Source organism: Pristiophorus japonicus, chromosome 9 (genome assembly GCF_044704955.1).
Source record: "Pristiophorus japonicus isolate sPriJap1 chromosome 9, sPriJap1.hap1, whole genome shotgun sequence".
In the NCBI taxonomy this organism is placed as follows: Eukaryota; Metazoa; Chordata; class Chondrichthyes; family Pristiophoridae; genus Pristiophorus; species Pristiophorus japonicus.
Genome location: NC_091985.1, coordinates 141,640,652 through 141,652,176, shown reverse-complemented (window position 1 = coordinate 141,652,176; position 11,525 = coordinate 141,640,652).

Below are 11,525 nucleotides of genomic sequence, written 5' to 3'. Positions count from 1 at the left end.
AGTGGCAAGACCTTGGTCAAGTAGTTAGTGTAAGTAATATTTTCATTTATTCAATGGAATTGCAATTGTAAATGTGACCAACTGTATATATCCTACCCAACAGAAAGACACCCTCCCTAAAAAGTTATGTTTTCATCTTTGCAGATGGGAAAGAACTCGAACAAATGGGAAAGAACTCGAACAGGAGGAGGCTCGGCAAATCTGCAGCCACTGACACCCTTGGAAGAGAGGGTCACTGCTGTGATGGGTCCTGCCTGGAGAAAAGCAACCACTACTGCACAAGCTGGGCCCGCACTCGAGGGAGAAGGTAAGTCCTGCAAATTCCACAGTCTGGCTTTCCTAAATGTTAAGTACTGCCCGGGCTAGCCATGCTTCGGTTCATGGGGATGTCTCCAACAGCTACGCTTCATAGAAACATAGAAAATAGGTGCAGGAGCAGGCCATTCAGCCCTTCTAGCCTGCACCGCCATTCAATGAGTTCATGGCTGAACATGAAACTTCAGTACCCCCTTCCTGCTTTCTCGCCATAACCCTTGATCCCCCGAGACTTCATCTAACTCCCTTTTGAATATATTTAGTGAATTGGCCTCAACTACTTTCTGTGGTAGAGAATTCTACAGGTTCACCACTCTCTGGGTGAAGAAGTTTCTCCTCATCTCGGTCCTAAATGGCATACCCCTTATCCTCAGACTGTGACCCCTGGTTCTGGACTTCCCCAACATTGGGAACATTCTTCCTGCATCTAACCTGTCTAAACCCATCAGAATTTTAAACGTTTCCATGAGGTCCCCTCTCATTCTTCTGAACTCCAGTGAATGCAAGCCCACTTGATCCAGTCTTTCTTGATAGGTCAGTCCCACCATCCCGGGAATCAGTCTGGTGAATCTTCGCTGCACTCCCTCAATAGCAAGAATGTCCTTCCTCAAGTTAGGAGACCAAAACTGTACACAATACTCCAGGTGTGGCTTCACCAAGGCCCTGTACAACTGTAGCAACACCTCCCTGCCCCTGTACTCAAATCCCCTCGCTATGAAGGCCAACATGCCATTTGCTTTCTTAACCGCCTGCTGTACCTGCATGCCAACCTTCAATGACTGATGTACCATGACACCCAGGTCTCGTTGCACCTTCCCTTTTCCTAATCTGTCACCATTCAGATAATAGTCTGTCTCTCTGTTTTTACCACCAAAGTGGATAACCTCACATTTATCCATATTATACTTCATCTGCCATGCATTTGCCCACTCACCTAACCTATCCAAGTCACTCTGCAGCCTCATAGCATCCTCCTCGCAGCTCACACTGCCACCCAACTTAGTGTCATCCGCAAATTTGGAGAAACTGCATTTAATCCTCTCGTCTAAATCATTAATGTACAATGTAAACAGCTGGGGCCCCAGCACAGAACCTTGCGGCACCCCACTAGTCACTGCCTGCCATGCTGAAAAGTACCCGTTTACTCCTACTCTTTGCTTCCTGTCTGACAACCAGTTCTCAATCCACGTCAGCACACTACCCCCAATCCCATGTGCTTTAACTTTGCACTTTAATCTCTTGTGTGGGACCTTGTCCAAAGCCTTCTGAAAGTCTAAATATACCACATCAACTGGTTCTCCTTTGTCCACTTTACTGGAAACATCCTCAAAAAATTCCAGAAGATTTGTCAAGCATGATTTCCCTTCCACAAATCCATGCTGACTTGGACCTATCATGTCACCATTTTCCAAATGCGCTGCTATGACATCCTTAATAATTGATTCCATCATTTTACCCACTACGGAGGTCAGGCTGACCGATCTATAATTCCCTGTTTTCTCTCTCCCTCCTTTTTTAAAAAGTGGGGTTACATAGGCTACCCTCCACTCGATAGGAACTGATCCAGAGTCAATGGAATGTTGGAAAATGACTGTCAATGCATCCGCTATTTCCAAGGCCACCTCCTTAAGTACTCTGGGATGCAGTCCATCAGGCCGTGGGGATTTATCGGCCTTCAATCCCATCAATTTCCCCAACACAATTTCCCGACTAATAAAGATTTCCCTCAGTTCCCCCTCCTTACTAGACCCTCTGACCCCTTTTATATCCGGAAGGTTGTTTGTGTCCTCCTTAGTGAATACCGAACCAAAGTACTTGTTCAATTGGTCTGCCATTTCTTTGTTCCCCGTTATGACTTCCCCTGATTCTGACTGCAGGGGACCTACGTTTGTCTTTACTAACCTTTTTCTCTTTACATCCCTATAGAAACTTTTGCAATCCGCCTTAATGTTCCCTGCAAGCTTCTTCTTGTACTCCATTTTCCCTGCCCTAATCAAACCTTTTGTCCTCCTCTGCTGAGTTCTAAATTTCTCCCAGTCCCCGGGTTCGCTGCTATTTCTGGCCAATTTGTATGCCACTTCCTTGGCTTTAATACTATCCCTGATTTCCCTTGATAGCCACGGTTGAGCCACCTTCCCTTTTTTATTTTTACGCCAGACAGGAATGTACAATTGTTGTAATTCATCCATGCGGTCTCTAAATGTCTGCCATTGCCCATCCACAGTCAACCCCCTAAGTATCATTCGCCAATCTATCCTAGCCAATTCACGCCTCATACCTTCAAAGTTACCCTTCTTTAAGTTCTGGACCATGGTCTCTGAATTAACTGTTTCATTCTCCATCCTAATGCAGAATTCCACCATATTATGGTCACTCTTCCCCAAGGGGCCTCGCACAATGAGATTGCTAATTAATCCTCTCTCATTACACAACACCCAGTCTAAGATGGCCTCCCCCCTAGTTGGTTCCTCGACATATTGGTCTAGAAAACCATCCCTTATGCACTCCAGGAAATCCTCCTCCACCGTATTGCTTCCAGTTTGGCTAGCCCAATCTATGTGCATATTAAAGTCACCCATTATAACTGCTACACCTTTATTGCATGCACCCCTAATTTCCTGTTCGATGCTCTCCCCAGCATCCCTACTACTGTACACAACTCCTACTAATGTTTTTTGCCCTTTGGTGTTCTGCAGCTCTACCCATATAGATTCCACATCATCCAAGCTAATGTCTTTCCTAACTATTGCATTAATCTCCTCTTTAACCAGCAATGCTACCCCACCTCCTTTTCCTTTCAGTTGATGCAATGTGCTATCATTCATCATGGTCCTTCAAATCAGCCTGCTGCCTGCACTGTGTGTGCCTACTCATGCCACCCACCCTGTCCCCTCCTCTGCTGCTAACCATTTGTCTGTTCTGTTATATTTTGAAGAACTTGAGGCCAACCCTAATGATACAGAAGGAGATTCAGATGAGGACGAGCCTGAAGAGGAGAACATCTTCCAATCCCACCTTCCAGACCAAGAGCATGGGGATGAGAGGGAAGGGGAGGGGATGGATGAAGTCCCCACTGTTGTGCTCACTTTGGAGGAGGTGCAGATGCTGCCCATTGAGGTGCTAGTCCCTCCCCTGAGTAGTAGTTTGGGTGAGACATTCCATTGTTTCCCACCGTCCGAGGCTGGGGATTCCAGTGGAATGCAACGAGGAACACCCAGGGCCCCACTGTCCGAGGCTGCAGGTACCAGTGGGGTGCAGCGAGGCACAACCAGAGCCCTACCGTCCAAGGCTGCGGATCGCAGTGGGATGCAGTGAGGAACACCCAGGGTTCCACCGTCCCAGGCTGCATATCCCACACCCAGGGTGAGGAGGGGAAGGAGAACTCGACAGCACTCTCCTGAGGTGCAGGAACTAACAGATGTGGTTCACATGATTGCAATGAGTGCAGAGAGCATTGACCTTACTCGATCACTCCTGGACACCATCAATGGGGTGGGTGATGAGGTAATGGGACTGTCGGGAGAAGTAACAACACTCTCATGAGAAATGGTAACGCTGTCCGGGAACATGAGGGAGGGAATGTCACAGATAGCTGATGCGCTGTCAGTGAACATGAAGGAGGGAATGTTTCAGATAGTTCAAACATTCTCAGTGTACATGAGGGAGGGAGGTAGTTGACACACTGTTGCTCAACATGAGGGAGAGCATGTCACAGGCAGCTGAAACACTGGTGGAGAATATGAGGGAGGGAATGTTGGAGGTAGTTGAGACACCTTCAGGGCACATGAGGGAGGGAATGTCGGAGTTAGCTGCTGCAATAAGGGAACACGCCCAGACCCCATGCCCATTGACAGAAACAACTGCCGCTCCCACTCCAATCCCCAGACCAGCCTCTGAAGAGGCTCAAGCCGGGCCTTCCACATTACCGGCTGCCAACCGCGCCCCCCCGCCCCTCCCATCAAGAAGTGCGCATTACCCGAGATGTTCGAAAGAATAAGCTTGGTACCAACCTGAGAAGCACTGCGCCAAAACCAGCGGGCAGGGATGGAGTCACCAAGACCAAGCGCAGCGGGCGGTCTTAGAATAAGTTGGAGGAGAGATGGATGCAGCCTTTCTTTGCTGCTGTTGTTGTTGTTGTTGTTGTTATTATTGTTGTTACTGTTCTCAAATTAAAAGTTTTTTGTAAGTTATGTAAATTTACAAGTTTAAAATTTAGTAAGTGATCTTAAAGTTTTTAAGTGATATTAGAGTTTTTAAGTGATCTTAGAATTTGTAAGTGATCTTAAGTGAAAACTTTAACGTTTGTTGCAAGAATATGTTTATTAAAGTTAAATACAAACAAATATTTGTTAAACTTTTGAATAAAATATATTTTAAATTATAACTGAATCATTTACATTATTTGTTTGATTATCATAACTTTTGAAGTAAACAAGAATCATTTCCATCATTTGTTCCATTAACACAACACAACATTACAGAACAGGTCCAAACAGCAAACATGGTTCATGTGGAATAGTTGTCGCTGAGCCTTCAGGCACAAAGCGTTCACGGATACGCTGCTGGTGCAAGGCTCGAGCAATCGATAAAGGGGCATGATGTCCCGCCCTCCTCCGCTGTCATGCTCCAGTTTCAGGTAGTTGCATGGCTTCCTCATCCTCATCCTCCTCCTCCTCGTCATCTGCATCTTCCCCATCATTATCATCTGCCACTTGCATCTCATGTTGGTCTTCTACTACCATCTGCTGCTGCCTCATGATGACTAAGTTATGCAGCATGCAGCACATAATAGTGAACTGACCGACAATCTCAGGGGTGTATAACAAGTAGCCTCTGGAATGGTCCAGGCATCGGAAATGCTGTGCGGCATGTTGTATTCCCGGTCAGCTTCCGTCCGGGTTACGCGTAGGGGTGTCATGAGCCAGATGGTGAGGCTGTACTCTTTGTCTCCCAGTAGCCAGCTCTGCTCTTCTGGCTGCTGCTGAGACATGGCAGATATAATGCTCTCGTGTAGGATGAATGTATCATGGGTGCTCCCAGGGCATCTTGCATCAACTGACATGATGCGATGCATGTCGTCACACATGAGCTGCATATAAATGGAGTGGAAGCCTTTTCTGTTCCTGTATATCACGGAATCCTCCAAAGGTGCTCAGAAGGAGATGTGGGTACAATCAATGCAGCCCTATACTTTGGGAAGCCAGCAATCCTGAAGAATCCCACAGCCCTGTCACGCATTGCCTGGGCAGTTATGGGAAACTTTATGTAGTCATTCCTCCGGGCATATAGTGCAGCAGTCACCTGCTGAATGCAGACATGTGTTGCATGTTGAGAAATGGCGCACACATCCCCAGTTGTAGCTTGGAACAATCCAGATGCATAGAATGAAAGTGCAGCTGTAACCTTCACTTCAGCTGACAAAGCAGTCCTCCTGATGCTTCTAGGTTGCAGGTCTGCTTTTACTAACTCACAGATCTCAGTTACAACTTCTTTGTGGAAACACAGCCATCTGACACAGTCTGCATCACTCAGGTGCAGGTACGAACGCCTGTCTCGATATACCTGATGTGGGTAAGGCTTCCTGCATATCATCCTACATGCTCTGAGGTTCCTCATGCGATGACGTGGAATCAATTGTCTCCTCTGCAACACCATCATTCAAAAGGCTTGCACGAGGTATGGCATTGTCAGTATTGCCCCCATGTTTAAATTTTACCTTTGCAAGAAGCTCAAAATGGCAGGTAGGCAGGACAAGGTTCTTTGTTCTCTCTCCCCACAGGTCTGTATGGACCACACCCAGGTCTGAGCAGACGCAGTGATCGGGAACTGATCTCACTGCCGCACCCCCCCCCCCCCAACTCCCCGGGCTACATTTGATGGGTAGTGCAGGCTTCCGATGCCTTCCGATCGCCTTCCACAGCCCCACCCCACCTCCCCCCCCCCCCCCCCCATCACAGGCTTCTCTTACAGCTGAGCCCTGAGCCCCTGTGTCCGGGTACGGGACCGATTCTGCCGGCCCGACATTCCGACCCTCCAGCCCTGTTTGCAAAGGTTCGGTGCTGGCGTGTCAGTTGAAAAAAAATTAAAACTTACAGAATTTCATCAAGGTCCCATTTACTGCGTTATAAGGTAAAAAAATATATAATCTTTATTATGTATATTTAAGTGTTCTTGACTCCCTCCAAAACTTCGCTGAAAAACAATGGCGTCTTTCTGCATCGATTGTTCAATGTGCGCTGGTTTTTCTTAACTCACCAGAAGGATTTTCAGGAGTGGTCACATACGCTGACCTAGGAGAATTTTGGGGGGGGGGGGCGGGCACAAACTTCCATAATTGAGAAAAACTGGTGCAGACATCAGGTTATGATGCAAAGACAAATGAACCTAAAAAAAATCGTAACTGAGTTATGCTGGCGCACATTCCTTGGGGAAGCTTTAATTTTTTTAAACATACGCCAAAAAAAAGTGGCGCACGCCAAACAAATGCCGCAAATCACTGGACAAAATTGAGCCCAAAGTTCCAGTGCATTTAAAAAAAAAACAGCTCGTTGGTCTTTGATTATGTACTTTAGTCTAATTTTATAGCATGCTTGGGAAGAAACAAAAGACAGACCTTATAGAAGTGTTTGAGGCTGATGAAATGTAAAGGCGGTATGAGCTCCGTAATCTGTAACTGTTCACACTCAGACGATTAATGCATGGTGAGGGATGGGGGACTTTCACTTCAAGAAACACAACTTTCTTGATTCATTAGCGAAAGCAATGCAAAACGCACAACCCGACGGAATGCGCAATTACAACAGGTGCGAGTATTTCTGTGTATGAGAAGGACGACTATCTAAGGCTAACCCTGTTGTGACACCTTATAGAAAGTGACAGAGCCACATGTGTCGGGGAGGAAGCCCCGGAATGCATAGGGGCAGCGCCCCCTGTGGTTGGAATGAAGCGCCACTGCCTTTAATTCCAGAACCGCTAATCCTGTAAATTCTTATTCCAGCCACAGTGAACAAGCCACCACAGGTTTTAGGTATTTAATCGGAGATGTCTAATGCGCTGTCTGCATGCCACAGTAGAATATGCAGAGCAATTATTTCATTTGACTAAAACCGTAATTAATCTCCACTAATCTTCAAATTGCTACTACGGTTTCATTAAGCCATTTTGAGCAGCTGAAATGGTTCAGGACAATAGTGGAAATTAGAAATAGGAGCATGTACAGAATGGTCTCAATGCGACATTAGTATTGGTGTATTAAGCCAGGTCGCTTTTCACTTGCACTCTTTATAAATAGTGCAATGCGAAGTAGCGATCTTGTGAAAAGCCGCAATTCACACATACTTGAAAGTGTCGAGAGGCAGATATTTCAATGGCGTTAATGGTTATATATTAGTTAATTTCAATCTAATCATGTAACGCTGTTTCAGCAACAAATGTGTTCGCTTCTTTTCTCTGTAAAGTAATACACGGGCGCCACCCCGCGGCTAACTAGAGAAATACACCAGAGGACATGTTAAAGCCCGATTCAAGTGGCGAGATATAAAATAACCTGCTTAAATTGTATTAGTTCTGCAAGAAATGTGTAACTGTAAATAGAGCAAGGCCAACAGTTGTCTTGTAAAACCTGTAGAAAATCTCGCGGCTAAAAATAAATTGAAACATTACAAAAAATTAACTGCAAAATTGAACATTAAGACAATGGACCATAGATTCTCAAATGTGCTGCATGAATTGAACTGAACAATTTTGCAATAAGAACCACAGATTGCCAGTCCTTAGCGTTTACATACAGACTCGTACTTTAGCAGCATGACACAACCGATCAGATTATTAACTTCATGTTTAAATTCAACTTAAAACGTCGTTATATAAAGCATCCCTTTGCATCGTACTTTGGAGTTATAGAATGTAGAATTAAAATTCACAGTGTCTGTCTGTCTATCTATCTATCTATCTATCTATCTATCTATCTATCTATCTATCTACACACTCGCATCTGAGTCAGAAATCCCACTCACATAAATCTAGGCTGAGGGACTGCTGCTCTGTCAGAGGTACTGCCTTTCGGATGAGGCATTAAACCGAGGCCCGTCTGCTCTCTCAGGTGGATATAAAAGATCCCATAGCACTATTTCAAAGAAGAGCAGGGAAGTTATCCGGTGTCCTGACCAATATTTATCCCTCAATCAACATAACAAAAACAGATTATCTGGTCATTATCACATTGCTGTTTGTGGGAGCTTGCTGTGCGCAAATTGGCTGCCGCGTTTCTCACATTACAACAGTGACTACACTCCAAAAATACTTCATTGGCTGTAAAACGCTGAGATGTCCAGTGGTCGTGAAAGGCGCTATATAAATGCAAGTTTTTCTTTTTTTTTATCTATCTTTTTATATCTGTCCATTTATCCATAATATATTATATGTATCCATCTTTCCTATGCTAAAATTGTAATTAATTGTAGTGTGGTACAGTATCGTGCACACTATTAGATAAAGGCCCAAATAACTGATGAGAGGCACACTTTGTATATTAATTTGTATAATTGTGTATAATTAGATAATGGTAGTGGAATAGCTTCATTCAACAGCTGAGTAAACGGGATTGTGTTGTAGCAGACATATGCTTAACTAGCCCAGACCTGCCGGAAACTAAACAACAAACCGGCATTTCATGCAGCCTGGTGAAAAAATGGGAATATTCAGAAGTCTAAACAACGTTGTCTGAACATCACCCAATTACAACATTAACGCTTTAAATTCTGTTTTATCCACACTTTTCAGTCTCGGAGCCTTCGCTTTCACGTCTGGGATCTTAACATTTCTACAACAATACTTCATAAAACGATGGCTCCAAACATGTAAATAATGAAACAAACGATGTAAACTTTCGAACATCCTGTAAAAAATAAAGCATGTAAAGTGAACTGTAGTCAAACTCAAAAGAATAAACCCAAACTAACCCCACGCTTCCTAATGTTTTATATCTGTTCTGCAGAGGTTGCTTTAAATCACTAGAAGTGACATTATTTTTTAAATTAATAGTAATATTCACTACCCTAAAATAGACAATTTTCAGCTGACAGTGCCACTTATCACCACTCGAGTATCTGAGAGGTGCCAGCGACCTCTCGTGGTGAAGTTGTAGCATTGCGTTTGTTAAAACAAATTTAAACGGCTCTTCAATGCACAACAATGATGAAGCTTAACATACTTATTAATAGAATCAGCAATGAAAAACGAAAGCAGAACCTAATTGGGAGCTTATGACAGGTAATAAAAGGAGATTACCTCCCTCCACTTCAAGAGACCTTTGTTATATAAGAGAGCTGTATACACGGCTCCAGCCTCTCACTGCATAAAATACTGCTGAATGCAAAGAACGAATAGATTTACACTGACATCAAGGTTACCTTAGCGCCGGCCTCGCATATCGGCAAGTATCGCACTTGCTGTGATATCCTACTGTACAAAGTCGAATAAGGCTATTCCAGTGGGAAGCTTTGATAACTCAATCGCGACCACTCCTCAACTCTCTACGGGCCAGAGTTTCCTAAATGTTGGCCATTGCAGAGATTGCCTGTGCAAAACGAATCAAATCCAATCACTCCCTTGTTTGTCTTCGGTACTTAGGCAATTATGTGATAATTCGCCTTAATAAATATAACAACAAAATATACAGCTATTATGCTCTGCAAATATTCTATTTGTTTTTCAATAATCAGACTCTTGCAAGTGAGACACATGTGATGTTGGGAAGCACGCCTGGCAATTAAATACAAAGGCACACGTCTTTTTATTTTCTTGTCAAAATGCTTTAATCAATTTCATTCATTCAGTAGGTTTCATCTCGATATGCAAGAGTTTAATTTGGCCATTACCGCATCTATCCAATTCTGGAGAAGTGTGATATGTGGAAACATCTTTGATAAACCCTAGTTACATCACTGCTTTAAAAAATGCGTTCACTTTCTCGTCCTCTCTCTATTGTTGGAATATAATTTTACTATTTCATGTAACAATTAGCATTAGTGTATCATCATCATCATAGGCAGTCCCTCGGAATCGAGGAAGACTTCACCAGTGTATAACATTCTAGGAAAGACCTCAACTTTATGTGCTGCAGTTTGCGTGTGTTTTATATAACTGTCAATCTATCTCTAACATATATCCTAAAGCACATACAGCAACTGTGTCTGCATTTCTATTCTGCCTTTATGTTATAGACCAATAGTTGGAAATTGTTCTTATTTAAACGTGTGCCCATCTAATGAAGAAAGCCCTAGCAATATCGCAATATTCTTCAGTACAGTATGGAAACAGCATCGCCGAGAGTGTTCAGTGTATCACTGTTTCCGAACTCTACCAGATGATGAAAGAATCTGTGAACGTTTACATCATAGGGACATGCAACATTTAGCAGAAAATACATTCGCACAAATATTAAAGGTGCGACTGGTGTATAATAATTGTCGGTAACGTGTTAGATAGAATTGTTTTCAAATAAATTAAGAAAATATTTTCTAAGTTTAACCTTAAAAAAATGCATCCTGTTCTGCAAGTAGCTTTATCTTTATAGTAGCGTGTGTCTCACATTAACTCGAATTAGCCAGCAATGTGCTTTAATTGTCTATTTTCAAAAGTCAAATTAAACAGCAATATTTGTTGCCGCACACACAAAACAACTCATTATCACTCCTCATGTAGCGATCATAACAACAGGCACCCCGCGCACAAACATTGCCCAATGAATCCTGGCCTGTCTTTTACAATGGGCAACTTTCGTTGTGACATCAAACAACATATTTGTTTCCCCCCTCTTAAACTCTGCAATTGAAGTAACATTTCTGGTCGGTGTGTGCACCACATTTATACATCCAAACATCGCTTAACCAATAGGAAGCGAATGATCCAATTGCTATCAAGTAAAAACTCACACAAATATAACCGCTTTTAAAAGCGAGAATACTTCACTGGTTTTGCCTTTTTATTCGATCAAAATCGCTGGCATTCAGATGAGGGAATGATTGGGTTAAAATTGTTTGAAAAGTATAAAGCAACTGTTAGGGGACATTCTGAAATGACTTATAGATAGAAACAGTTAAAAATATTTGGACAGCTCTCTCCTCTTGAATTAATGCGACACACTCTGGTCGTTATTGAAAAAAAGGATCGCTGTTATCTGTGAAAGAGGAGTTCCAGGATAGATATAG